The sequence below is a fragment of the Homarus americanus genome, unplaced genomic scaffold (genome assembly GCF_018991925.1).
Source record: "Homarus americanus isolate GMGI-L3 unplaced genomic scaffold, GMGI_Hamer_2.0 scaffold53604, whole genome shotgun sequence".
Lineage (NCBI taxonomy): Eukaryota > Metazoa > Arthropoda > Malacostraca > Decapoda > Nephropidae > Homarus > Homarus americanus.
The window spans coordinates 569,525-584,811 of NW_024742288.1; the positions used below are offsets into that span (position 1 = coordinate 569,525).

General features: G+C 45.2%; 1 long non-coding RNA gene across 1 annotated transcript in view; it reads right to left on the minus strand.

The window, feature by feature from the left end:
• Positions 1-950: 950 nt before the first annotated feature.
• Positions 951-15,287, minus strand: part of LOC121876717 — a 117,860-nt gene continuing 103,523 nt past the window's right edge. Inside the window, exon 5 of the long non-coding RNA XR_006090804.1 lies at positions 951-1,005. This is a non-coding gene — a long non-coding RNA (uncharacterized LOC121876717). The remainder of the gene's footprint in view (positions 1,006-15,287) is intronic.

The window sequence follows — 15,287 nt, forward strand, 5'->3', positions numbered from 1 at the left end:
AAAGCTTTACTGAATTTTCGAGAACGTAGGAGAAAAAAATAGCAACCTTTTTTTTTTTTGCCAAATTCTGAAATGTTCATACTATGCAAAGTGTACACCAACGTCCAATTCTGACCGCATGTGCCTGCAAGAACCATTTTTCCTTCTGAACGGCAGTCAAGGTGGTCACCCCTTTAAGCTGACTTAACATCCAACGCCACCACTACCTCCAACGCCACCACTACCTCCAACGCCACCAATACCTCTAAAGCTACCACTACCTCCAACGCCACCACTACCTCCAACGCCACCACTACCTCCAACACTACCCTTACTTTCAAAACATACTCTCTCACACCACCACCATCTACCCCGTCACCACATGGGGAGAAACAGGGTCGAAAATAGGACTCTGTAGCATCAAATTTTACCACAGAAAACTCATATTCTGTAGCAGTGTTCGTCAGGCGTTCATCAGTGCACCGTAGATTCAGCTTTCTTTATATTTCCTCGTACCTACCTCATCCCCCCCCCCTTCCCTCCCTCCTGCGGTTATCCAGAAGGTCTTTAGCCAATTTAAAGCTTCCTTATTTCACGACAGATTCACAAAAATGCAAATCTGATAAAGAGGAGAGGGGAGGAAGAAAGGGAGACGTAAAGGGAACTGTAAATGGAGTGACGGCTTAAGAAATATCGATGTAAAGGAAGAAAGACAAGATAAGGTAAGCGATCTGGTTATGTGAGAGAAGGAAAGAGGAGACTGGTGGTGCAGGGAGAGCAACTAAACAAGGAAGGAACGTAGAAAACACTACTTTTGGATGGATTTATTGTACCCTGGTGTACCCTACAGACTATACTGTACCACACGGTGCCGTAAAGAAACTATTGTACCAAACAGCAATGAAGGACTAGTTTGTTATCAACTGTATCATAGAACAAGTATTGTACCGCAGGGACCATTGTACTGTAACACACTGTACCTCACCCCTCAGCACAGAACCTCACACCTCCACGCCACAGCCTCACCTGTAAACAAAACAAAACAAAACAATTGTCAGTATAAAAGTCTTCACAGTGTCAGAGGAGAACAGTTTAGAAAAACAACTATTTTTGACAATCTTAAAAGTAACATGATACCAACCTGCCAAGTCTTTGATATGCAGAGTGTGTGTGTGTGTGTGTGTGTGTGTGTGTGTGTGTGTGTGTGTGTGTGTGTGTGTGTGTATGTGTGTGTGTATATGACTAAGTTAATTAATTTTTAGAAACAAGTCTATTAATTTCAAGGTTAGAGCGTCGCCTCTATAACCCCCACTCACTCTTAATCTTTATTTGTATAAAAGTTTATGGTGATGAGGTTACCGTTTGGATCTTCCTGTGTAGTGCCCGTACTTTATACTGCAAATAATTCTGCAGGCTTACCTACTTGTTGATATTTGTGAGTAAACTTTAGGCTCTACACTGGACAGGTTGACCTTCACACATGAGGGCTATCAAGCGTGCATATGTTCATAAATAAGAACCAAAATGCTCAATGACAACGATGAGCACAGACGCTCAAGGATAAATATACCTCAAGGATGAAGGTATGTTGATGTTCTCCCCTGGGAGTGGGTGTGAGGCCGGGAGGGAGAGAATTACCTCCACACGTTCCACTCACAAACACAGCCCCTTACCCAGCTCCCTCGCGGTAAAACAGGTTCTTGTTAGCACTTTATTACGTCGAGGTAAACATTGTCACGCCAAACGTCAACACCTACTAGGTCTTAAATAAGGTGTACAGAGGGGACCAGTCGTCTCTTAAATAACTAAAGGTTCTAGAGCATCTGTGCCATTGGATCTAGCACGGCGTGGCGACCTCTATAACACACCTGGCTGTTATAGTGGTGTATCAACAGCAATGTTGGGGAGCAGCCAATGGTGCCAGCATGCCACGGTGACCGGGCCATGGACAAACAGACAAAGATTCACATACCAAAATCCTTTACAGTAGTAGCCATTGCCAGCCTTCAATCCCCCCACACTTAACTCTCCATATAGCTAACCTCATCCCCATTACCGCATTCCCTAAGCCCACCCACTCCCTCTCCCCGGCGGGTGCTCCTGGTTGCGGTAACCTCCCTCAGAAGAATGGCGTCTCACACTGCCAGCCTTGAGGGCACCCAGGGTCACTCGTAATAACAACAACCAGAAAACGTGTCAGTGGATCGGGAACACCTTGCTTCAACTGATGAGGACGGAGGTGAGGCCAAGACGTCGCGTGAGGGTGAGGCCAGACAGTGACCAATGTATAATGGTATTCCGGGGCACCAAGCCCAGCCTAAGGCCTTTACAGTGGGCCGCTGGCACCACTGTCTATGTTCATGTACACTCACTAAAAAAAATATTCTGCAGCCTTGGCTCTGAAACCATCCGCAACGATCACTGCGACAGAAGCCGTGATGAGTGTATTCAGATTTCTTGGCCCGGTGCGTCATATTGTATAACCCCATAAAGGTGCACAATAATCTTTTAGTGAGTGTACCTCACATTTGTGTAATGTTAAACCATCGCATTAGAAATCTCTCTCTCTCTCTCTCTCTCTACAATATACGTCACGGAGACAATTTTCACTTAGGACATAAAAAGTTGTGGAAGAAAGAAAGAGATATGTGAGGGAGTTAACAACAAGAGCCAAGCGTGACCGTGAGACATACTACCCCAACACGCCACCTCCGTATCGTAAAACGAACAATAGTATCTATTGTCCACCAGGAACCGGATTCTCAGATTCATAAGGAAAATTCCGCCGAGTGGCAAGGCAATCAATGCATCAAAGTGGATGACTGACGCCAAGACACATACAGTAAACAAATTCTCATAATTATGTTCTCACAATAAAGTTTCCCCTAACTGTAGAGTGACAACTCATCAAGGTCGCTCACAGAAACCTTGACACAAAACCAAAGTTAGATGAACAAGGAGGTCGTGCCGATAAGATGAATACATTTTTCACGAGCCGAGAAAGCAAAAAATAAATAAATAAATAAAAAATAAAGAAAAGGAAACTAATTAGAGCTATGAGCTAGAGATGGGGCGGCCAAAATAACGTGGATATCGAGACTAAAACCATAAACAGGTGCATGGTCTGATCTCCAAGGAAGCTAAAAAAAATCTGGACTCCAGCTAACTACCGCTCTAGCTACGCCATCTGACGACGTACCCAAACTTTTCAATTTACTTTACCGAGATGGAATATAAAGTTGGTGTTTTTCATGGTCTGTTTCACTGCCTCAGCAGGTTTGTAATTTATCTTCAGGGAGTCATCTTAGTGTGACGATAAACAACGCGTATATAATTTAGTTCCTTCACATAGACCTTCTTGAGCAATAAAACCTACAGTGTTATGATTATTGTTATTATTAGATCCCACTAATAACGGTGATAAGTTGTCATATCACGAATTATATGATAAAACCTGTTATTCCGTCTGATAGTAAAGCAACTTTCCCTATCATTATCATCATAAGTAGTAGTCGTAGTAATAATATCAGTAGTCATTCGTCGTAGTAGTAGTAATATCAGTAGTCAGTCGTCGTAGTAGTAGTAGTAATATCAGTCGTCATTCGTCTTAGTAGTAGTAATATCAGTAGTCAGTCGTCATAATAGTGTCAACTCCAGTATTACGCAGTACGGTAAGGTATGAGGACTCGACTCTTTCCCTCCTATACACACATTCAACGAGAACTAAGAGAACATCCACCACCCACCCTAGACTGGTACGAAATTTCAGACATATAGTTACAATAAAAGTTAAGTTTCCCTCACTGAGCCTGAGGGCCTAGGTCCAGATAATGCTGGCTGCAACATTCCTGGGATATTAAGGGGTGAACGAACCTGGTCATACAAGTATTAAAATTGGCGAATTACCACGGGACTCGCTCTGACCAAACCCAGGGCCTCATGAAACCTAACCTAACCTAACTTAAACTAACCTAACCTCACCAGCCTAACAGCCGATAAAGCGAACCAATATCTAAGATGACCTGACCAACTCTTCAATCCCTAACCTCACCAACCCATATAACCAAACCCAGCAGCCTAACTAACACCTATGATGACCTAACCAACTCCTAACTTATCCCAAGCTAACTTAAGCTAACAAACCCCAAACGTGACCTATCCTCCTAAAGTAACCGAACCAAGGCTGTAGTTGTAGTGATTAAAAAAAAAAATGTGTCAGGTTCCAGGTCCAGAGATTAGTATGGCCCAATTTCCACCATGTAATGACTTCAAAACAAAATGTATCCATTTTTAACAAGTGCGTTGCGTCACAAACGTCACTCGAATCAAAGCCACTGACAGCGTCTACACTCTCCTCCGTGGGTGGTCTCCGGTCAATACTAATGCTCGTAACAAAGAGGAGTCCCAGTGCATGACGAAGAAGGGTGTTTCGTCTGGCGATAGTTCCCATGAGCATGCTATAATGGGGGGTCGAGTAGGAACGCCAGACTTTTGGTTGCTCATGTTGGCGAGGTTTGAGTGGTAAGGACCTAAGAGTTCAACGCCACGGTGGAACTAGACTTGGAGCTGCCATCACATCACATCATGGGGTTGTATGTAATCGCGTGGGATGGTCAGGAGAGAGTTTTACCCCACCACACTCGACTCTCTATCACCGGAGTAAAATTCTCCTCCGCAATGCTTCAAAATTCATACAATCACTTAACTGTCTTCGTGATTACTGCAGTCTGTAGATTTATTGGTAATAACAAACGATAAAAGCGGGTAATTAACCTGTATTTACAAAGTATCAGTTGCCACATTGGTTTAGCAAGTAATAAATACTGTGCGATTGGTTAACTTTGTTTAATAGTTTACACATGCCGTTACCTCAATACATTTCGCAACAGAGCTTGATTAGTTTCCGCGGTGATCCCTGCCAATGTACTGGATGTATGTATAGAGGAACATTTGTATAAGTATCCACGCCCAAGTGGAAACACCTCGTCCTAGTGTGTTACTGTAAGCACAATAAGAAATAATATACATATAATTGAATACAACTTCATTTATACCCAAGATATTTCTTACCGAGTGAACTTTCGTATACGCTAATACTTTTAATAAGACTCAACACCACCACAACACACAGCTTTTTACAACACGGAGCTCACTCACCGTAACCTCGGAGGAAGAAAACACTATACGCTGATACGCAACTCAATCAACATGTTACGACGTGTTTAATGTTTGCGTCCATTTACCAGATCAAACTGCACCTGGCTCAGACACGCCCACCTGTGCTGCGCCTCCATTTCCCGAACCGTTTTTATATACTTCCATAAAACTACCCATGGCATCATAACTTAAGCTGTTTTATGTGCCATTAATGTTACTCTGTGTGTGTGTGTGTGTGTGTGGTGTGTGTGTGTGTGTGTGTGTGTGTGTGTGTGTGTGTGTGTGTGTGTGTGTGTGTGTGTGTGCATCTTAAATTCTGATGTTTACATGAACGATCAAAACACAGCTCACGACAAGAGTGCTTTATAACTTCGTCATTTCATCTGCCCAAGTTAGAATGACACAATAGGTACAGGTGTAGGTCAACTAGTGTAGGTCACATCAGGTGCATGTCAACAGGTACAGGTTAACAGGTACAGGTTAACAGATGCAGGTTAACAGGTACAGGTCGACAGGTACAGATACAGGTACATTATTTCATCTTTAACAGTTCTGCCCCAGCTTCCTCCTACACTACACCATGGGGGTTAACGTCCGCTCCGCAGCTCAATAAAATGACCTGGTTTCATGTTAGGTTAAATATGACCAGTTTCCACGCCAGCTGACAAAACAAATTCTAAACTTTTTATCAAGTGGGACAACTGGGGCGCTTCTTCCCACGCTGGAGCCACGTCAAATGACTGGCCAGAGCTATGACAAAAACAAAAACAGTCTATAAACTAACAATTACCAACAAAAACATAAAAAGTAACTAAAATAAAAATATCAATAATAAGAACAATGATAACAACAATCATAGTAGTAATAATAACAACAATAATCTGTTGTAAAATGTTAGTTCCTGGTGACTCCATCACTCGAGGCAACTTCCCGTCACAAGTTGGGTGAAGGTATGATATGTTGCACAAAAAAGTTGCTGCGTGGAAACCAAATGGTGATAGACAACTCCAAGTGGCCGAATAAAAAGGAAGTCAAGATGCCCATTACCTATAACTTGGGAGCTAAAGTAGGTTAAAAGTTAGTGACCTAATCTAACCTACCCCAAACCTAACCTAAGCTCACCTAAACCTAACCTAGCCACACCTAAACCTAACCTAACCACACCTAAACCTAACCTATCATGTAGCATAATCTAGACCTCTAACATTACGTAACTCTTCCTTGCCCATCCTACAACCCCTTCCTCACATCCTGGCCCGTGTAGTGTAGCTTGGTGTTAGCCCGTCTCGTGCCTGCCAGCTACAGCATGACCATCCAGAGCCATGCAGGTACCAGGGAAGAGGAGGTGCTCTGCTTTAAGAGGGGCCGTCCCCAAGGTGTGTGTACACACACACACACACGCGCGCACCGCACCGCACATGCACACACCCTACCCTACCCTCACCTCTACTACTACTATCCTCCCAACCACTCGCATCCTCCCCAAGGTTCCAATTACCCATATCCCTATCCTCCCCAAAGCTTCCCATATCACCCCTATCTTGCCTGCTGCTATCCTCCCAACTTCTCTACCCACCACTACTACCCTCCCCAACACCTCTATCCTCCCCACTGCCCTTTCCCCAAGGTTCGTCGTACACTCGCCAGTTCAGTAATCCTCTTGGTCCCCCTGTACCCGTCCCCAGGTCTTGGAAGTTGAGTAATATTAGCAAGGGGGAAATAGCTACAGGAAGTTTTAAGTATGGGAAGGGAGCGGAGCAGGGAAGTGTGAGTAGAGCGGAAGGGACAGTGAGGGGGGAGGAGGAGGGGTGGCAAAGAGGTGAGTGAGGTGGAGTGGGATAGGAGTGCGCATGGAAGGGAGATGAGAGATATAGAGAGTGGAACGAGCATGGGGTGGTGGGAAGAGGGGAAATATTGCGACTAGAGGAGAGAAATGGAAAGAGGTGGGCGGGCAGAGAAGAGAAAGAGGGGGAGGGGAGAGAGAGAGAGGAAGGGAGTGGGGAAGGAGGGGAAGCCAGTCCACGTGTTCTATATATTTACCCGTGACTCCCCTCGCCGACACCCTACCCCCCACCCTTGAGCTGATAGGCGCCAGTACCGGTCCACACCTGTCTTATGCTTCACCTGGGAAATACCCACACGCACACACTCACTCTCTCTCAACGTGATCAACTTGTCCTATATACCGACTAGTCATGTGTATATTCAACTAACGGTCATTAAATCATTATTTAAACATACAGTATACAGTCATCAAGTCACCATGTAAACACAATTTGCTCACCAAGTCACCAGGTCTTCAATAGTCCAGGTAGCACCATCAGCAGATGGACACAACTTCACCAACACAAGAAGTGCCATCACCCAAGACTCACGTATACAAGCATCAATAACCACAGGAGGTCAAGAGGCAATAACACGAACACCTGGTAAGAGGACAAACATCGTCAGACGCCACTAGTTTAGTGTGTGGTGGGGCTTAACAAAGGACGGGGCCAGGCGTGTGTGGCGGCCAGTGAGGCACAACACAGCTACACCACCTCTAGTGTACATATCACTGCCTCCTTCCATCCATAAAACTCTATGTACATAATTTCGTCGGACAAAGACAGGAAAAATACACGCAATTTCTGGCCGCTGATACACCGATTCCTGCGTACAAACCATCAACTTCCTTCAACTTTAACACATTTTTCTGCCAACTCCTCCGGACGAAAACAGGGTATAAATACCACTCAGAAATTCGAGAAACAATCGGTAACCAAGGTATTACTCAAAATTACAAATATGTAAAAAAAAAAAAGCTATGGCTCAAAATAACTAGGATTTAAATTAACTACAAACACAAAAGTAACCTGACCAGAACGCACTCAAGTTTTATACAGTTTTGTCGTCATCAAGGCAGTGCCATTTGTTCAATCAACACAATACCTTAACATTTAACCATTCGGAAAGCAGAGACAAGCAACTCATTAATTTTATGAGTATAAAAGAGGTCACCATCACTATGCACCCCAGTATGAAGTTCTTCTTCCCTCAGGTGAGTGGAGGAGCTTGGCACGGTGGGCCAGGTAACCGAGCGCCCTGTGGACACCACGAGTGGCTGAGATCCAAAATAAAAACAGGTCGGAGTACACGTCCCCCCCTGGTGCGTCAGGCAGCAGCTGGCGACCCAAGCAGCATTTCGGCATCACATCACCCGTGTCATCTCAAAAAATACCACGGCATAATTTCAGAAAGATTCTTACGTCAAAGATTTATCCTCTAAGGTGATGTGAGAGCGCATTGAACTGGCTCTCTTTCGCGAAGGTAAATAAGAAACTCCAGAAATATTTATATTCTGCATTGATTGGGAACGTCCCCACCTCCTCAGTCATGGAGGGAAACATTACCACACGAAACTTGGAAAATCCAGGCACAGCTCGACTACGCACCACCTTTTCCTCCTACTCGACCCCAACCGCTCTGCTCCCACATGCTCCCCTGGGCTCCACACCGTGTTGAGGAGTAGGCGGTTTGCAGGCGTGTCCGTGTTGACCTTTACCACTACCATCAAATTAAAGTGACCCATCCTAAAACTCCACCTCTGGGTCTAGCCAAGTCCACTCTCACCCCACAACTCCCCTCCTCAACAACTACGTCTACTACCCACTGACTCCTTCCAACCACTGTACTCCTCACCTACTGTCTCGTATCCCTAATGCATCCTGACCTCTCGCTACCCCACTACCCCTCTTGTGTGTTCCTACTGACCTATGAGTTTTTTTTACCTATGTGTCCTTAACTAACCCCGGGTTCCTCCCTTCATCCCACGCGTAGTAAAACAGGTGCTGATGACAGGGTGAAGAGGGAAATACGCCGCCATGCTACACCTCTGCCAATACCACCTTCCTGGTATCTGCTCACCAACTCCCTCTTATCTGGGAGGAGCCGTTTATAGCCGGAAGAACGACCGTCCTCAAGTGGCCGGAGTGTGCTCACCTTCTCTCGCTGAAATCACGTGTCCAGAAGCCATGTCGAGAAAAACAAACGATATATATACTGTGGCACGACCCATAAAAGACAAGGCCCCATATCAGATTTAACCCTGACGCTTCATCCCATTCTTTAACCTCTTCCTTGGTCTTCCATTCTCCCCCATAGCATCCCCCCCCCAACCTTTCACTCACCTATTTTCTCAATATGATCATACCTTCTGGACAAACTCTTCCACATCTTTTTTTTTATTTTTTATTTCTTATTCTCTTCTTCCGCCCCGACCACCAACCCTCGCTCCCACTCCCTCTTACCCAGGTGAGCGAGGGCACTGGAGGATACTGGGCGGGTCTCCCTGGCAACGGAGATGGAGGGGCGCCTCAAGGAGCAAGATTCCTTCCTGAGATAAAAATACCAAGGAGTCGTCAAGCTGATCAAAGACCACGCCATCACACGCACGCACGCACACACACTCAATCACACTTCCTCCAGACAAGTAAGCTATCCTAACATTTCAGGGCAGCCCACGGAGGAATCGACGAGAGTGTGGAGCTTCACTGCCCACCACGCTACTAATGATGCAGGTCGATGACATGCCTGCCTCGCCCACCCTCCCGCCCACCATCTACTGTCCACTCGCCCATCAACACAACCATCAACTTATTTACTGCCCACCATCCACAAAGTTATTGCCCACCAGCTCACCTCCCAACCACTCACTGTTTACCAGCCTCCCCCCCCCATTGTTCACCAGCCCCACTACCCACTGTTTACCGGCCCCATTACCCACTGTTCACCGGCCCCACTACCCACTGTTCACCGGCCCCCACCCACTGTTCACCAGCCCACTACCCACTGTTCACCGCCACCCACTGTTCACCGGCCCGCCACCCACTGTTCACCGGCCCACCACCCATTGTTCATCAAGCCACCATCCGTTGTTCACCGTCCCACCACCCACTGTTCACCTACCCACTAACCACAGACTTTACACCGCCCACCCACTGTGTACACCCACCATCATGCATCCCGAGGACAACTCACATTAATGATGAAAGGTCGACGTACCTGTCCCGTCCACCTGAGAGAGAGAGAAAGAGAGAAAGAGAGAGAGAGAGAGAGAGAGAGAGAGAGAGAGAGAGACCACGAGTGGCATTTTTTCATTAAATAGTGTTTTTCCATTTGTTCAACAGACACACTGCCAGACATCAAGCATCCTGTACACCCGTAGTCACGAAATGCTTATTAACTTGTATTTCATAAGCCTTTTTTCCCTATTTTGTATAATCCTTTCTCAATCCGGGGATTTTTTCCCCCAGGGCAACCGTCCATCGCCCCGTGAAGTATTTTCGACGCTGCTCTGCATACACCCACAGTCCCTCCGCCCACCCCTTCCCTTTAGGAAACAGCCTCACGCCCACAGTCAACAATGCATGGCAACCCCGGCCTTGTCCAACCACCTGCCACCCACCCCCCTCACACTCCCCTGTCTATCCATCCATCCACAATGAATATCCAACCCCAAAAGGCCATATATAAAGGATACCTTAAACTAAGACAGATTCAGATACAGAAAAATACGCCCTCAGCCACATTTGACCTCTGACATTCTGCTGTGACCCCAATCTTTTAACAGACGTACTGCTGTTGTGTAATGTTAGGTGGTGTGAGGGCGACAGGGGTAAGCCAGACAGGTGTTGGGGGCCTTGTGGAAGAGGACTACCAAAACAGAATACATTTATTACAGTAATAGGAATGAATTAATGTGTGTGTGTGTGTGTGTGTGTGTGTGTGTGGTGTGTGTGGTGTGCGTGTGTGTGTCCTCCCTTCATCATAGCTGGGAAAAGCCTCGAAAGAATAAACCGTCTATTTAAAACACACATAAACACAAAGAGTTACATATGCTCTGGGACAGGACAAGTTTACGGGCCATAAGACGCACGACAACCACGTCATAAACACTCCCCCATGTCCACTGTTTAACCTGGGGGTAAAAAAACAACAACAACTCTGACTATCATCTGAACCGTCAAGACGTGATCTTACTGTTGATAGGAATGCACTCCGAAATTTGTTTCTCACTGTCACTGCATTAAAATATGACAGATCTAAAGTGAATTACCTGTACACACAAGACAGGGAAGCACAATGTAGAATGACAACTTTAAGATAATGTAATTAGCAAAGTTACCTTTGGTCAGTCAAGTCCTGCCTTTCCTGACCAAAATGATGATGCAAGTTTTTAGCATCGAGAGCATGTTTGCTGTTGCGGTGATGGTAGCGGCAGTGGTGGTGATAGTTGCAGTGGTGGTTAAGAACTTCAATATTCCCAATACTGGTACATACCGTCGTCATCATCATTAGTATCTACGTTCATATTTTCCACCTCGCTGAAGAAGTTATGAACTGAAGACATCATAAGGATGCCCTAGCAAGCATACAACACGGTTACTAATAAAAACTATGTATGACAATTATTTATAGGCCTATATAAACTATATTAAAATACATCGGCTAATAAAAAGGCATTGGACTGTACAGGTAAACGGCACCGGTAAAGCAGTCCACAGAAACTGTCCTCATTTTTCTTCACTGTGCAGTACCTGTATTTAAAACATTGTGTTTAGCCACAGTACATAATGTTAGTTATTCAGCACGCATACAGCGTTATTCAATGCGCATACAATACGTATGAGTTTGTTACTGGAGGGAGAAACATGCAAGAAAATGTGGTGCGTCATGAGTGCGTTCTTTGCTTGATAAGCAGCTCATGACGCACACACTCAAGCTCAAAGTCATCCGCTACACACTCAACAATACACGCCTGGTGTAGCTGACAAGAAGAAAACACTATGTGAGTCATCACACCAAAGAACATTCCCGCATCACACAATTTACGGTGCATATAATAGTACACAATACCTACACAGCGTAGAAATTAAATCATTACAAAAGTTTGTGTTTAAAGTATCATGATCCCCAAAATTAGAGTAGAAAATCATATTTGTGTTTATTCTGCTTAATACCGAACCTCAAGTACGTTAAACACGGTGTATGTTTCTTATAAGGTTTTCAAATGTGTTCTGTCTTTAAATTTTTACACAAACCTTTCAAACAGTGTTCGGGTATTGTTGTTTTCCTCCCTGATGGTGTGTCTAGTTCCCGCAAACAATTTTTTTTCACCGCCTAGTCATTATTTTTACTGTTACATGTGTTGTCACCAAGGTCGAAATTATCGTCCGTGAAGAAATAACAATGACTACAAGGTATATCCAAACCAATCTCACAGCAATCATGTTATTCTCTTGAAGGAATAACAACGACAGCAAGGTGAATCCTTTATGGTTGTGGAGACGAGAAAGGAGCCGGAATTCTTAGTGTACCGTACAGTACTCCATAATACAACTTAACAGAGATGACAGGTTCCTCAACAAAATAGCTTATGAATGGGTCAACATAACACCGCATATATTTATTAACATCACTTATCACTGTTTGTGGTATGGTATAATCTTGTACATACACACTCTCTCGTGTTGCCCAAGGCTGCGGGGCTATCGCCACACAATGACTGATTTACACCATTAGTACTGTGTATTCGAGATGATTACGCTAATTTGGTGGTAAGTAGTTTCCCCCCATCACGCCATGGCACCACATGATAGTCGCCACGCCACCCTGAAAGTACTCTGTCTGTGGACTTTATATATACGTACCTGCATATTTGGACCGGTGTTTCTTAATGACTTTCTAAATCTGAATTATCAACGGTCCAGTCTACTACCATCACCTTTACTAATAAACACCATCAATCACTATCACCTTCCCAACATCATCATCATCGCCACCACCTGCTCACCAGTACCCTCCACCACCATTACCTGCTCACCAGTACCCTCCACCACCATTACCTGCTCACCAGTACCCTCCACCACCATTACCTGCTCACCAGTACCCTCCACCACCATTACCTGCTCACCAGTACAACCACCACCATTACCTGCTCACCAGTACAACCACCACCATTACCTGCTCACCAGTACAACCACCACCTGCTCACCAGTCCACCACTATCCCCGTCACTACAACCATCTCCACTACCACCACCGGCCCATCACATGTGCTTTACTCACCTTGTATGGCTTCTGATCCCTCAAGCGGCTCCTACTGCCTCGCCACTCCCTGCCTACATTACATAACGGGGGTAAATATGCGCTACTCGAATAGAATACCCTTAGTAATGTATTCTATCTCTCGCACCCACGTTATTATATACCCAACCAATTCGCTCTAAAAATAACCCCTCGACATACACACACACAAGTTGCCTCGGGGGAACTGTAATGCTGAAGCCAACCACTAGAGGAACGAACAACCTCCTCATACGCAACTCACGCCTCCGGACTCGAACCAACCCGGATCTTGCCTGGTTAACACAAACTCTGACAAAAGGTTTCAGCGTGTAGGCCCGCCGCCATCCTCCTCACCACCATCAATACAACTATCACTACCATATTCTTGCCGCTCCAAAGATCAGACATGAAAATTTAATTGAGTAACTCAAGGACGAATTTATAGTAGTCTCTTGAAATGCCACTGTTCTACACACGATCATTTTTATGTAATTCTGTTAAAACAACTTGTGGCGGGGGGGGGGAGGGGGTTGCACATCAAAGTCTTCACCTGCATGTCCTTTGGTGGAGTGAAAAAAAAATAATTGCGGCTTTGTTTTTTTTTTCTGTCCTAAAACATATTCAGGTAACCTCACAAGCCAACCTCCATTACCCGGAGTATCATTATCAGGAGGATGTCAATGAGGGATGCAGGGGAGACACGTCGACTCTGACAAAGATAAGAACTCTCACTCTCTCGGTACAACGTGACTCTTCCTATTACCTCATTACTTCTTCACCACCACCTCTTATGACCTGACCTGACCTGTCCTGACCTGACCTGACCTGACCTGACGTGCCCAATAACAAATACGTACTTCTGAATCCTCTCACTACAACTGACGATCATTATAGTAAGACTGACTATTATCTTATGAAAGAAATATGTTAAATAAAGTCATTGCACATACATGTCTCTAAACCACAATGCTGCCAGGTCTCCGTTTATCTGTCTATCCGGTCTACAACAACATTTCCCGCATATTTCACCCTACCGTTGTCAACCTTGGCATTTGGAGGGACAAGAAATCTGATTTACACTTTTAAAGGGACTAAAGAACTTCGCCGTATGTCCGCCAGCACTAACCACGCGCCATATGGGTTACGTTGTCATCACGTCTGGGAGATCGCCGAGCACTATCAACACTATCTCTTACAGAAATGAGGCCAGGTTAGCAGCGACGACAAGAGGCACGGACTAAATAGCCATGTGGTTAATGTGTTGGGTAAATGTACTAGTTAAGATTAGATAATACAGATAACACACCGTAAACAATATACAAAGTTAGAGATGATTCACGAAACATTTACAAACTTCTGTCAAGTGAAAATATAATACTTATCTGAGAGTAATTGGTAGTGAAAGTGAACGGCTCGAAAATATATGAGGGAATGCATCAGTGGCGTAATGTTTATGAATGAAGCAGCACATGTCACGGGTGAGAGTACAGTACAGGTGGAATAAGGTTAAATTATGGTGACAAAGACCTGAATAGACAAAAAATCATCCGTCATTCTGTATCATGTGTTACCCCTTTGTCCGTGAATGTTCCCTTTAGATAAACCTTATCATCATTCACCTCCCCTTTCACACTTCTCGACTGTGCAACCCCCCCCCCCACCCTCCGCTTACTTCTATTAACCATCACCCGCCCACAACCACCATCACCCACCCACAACCACCATCACCCACCCACAACCACCATCACCCACCATCACACCACCACACCCACACCACCATCACCCACCCACAACCACATCACAACCACCATCACCCACCCACAACCACCATCACCCACCCACAACCACCATCACCCACCCACAACCACCATCACCCACCCACAACCACTGTCACCCACCCATCCATCACCACCACCATACACCAATCCCGTCTAACACAAGCACTAGCATATACTTTAGGGCACTCTGTAGCACTACTCTGGGCACTGTGTCTTGTTTACCTCAGTTCATTATCATGCCAAAAAACACAAGAAAGAAAACAAA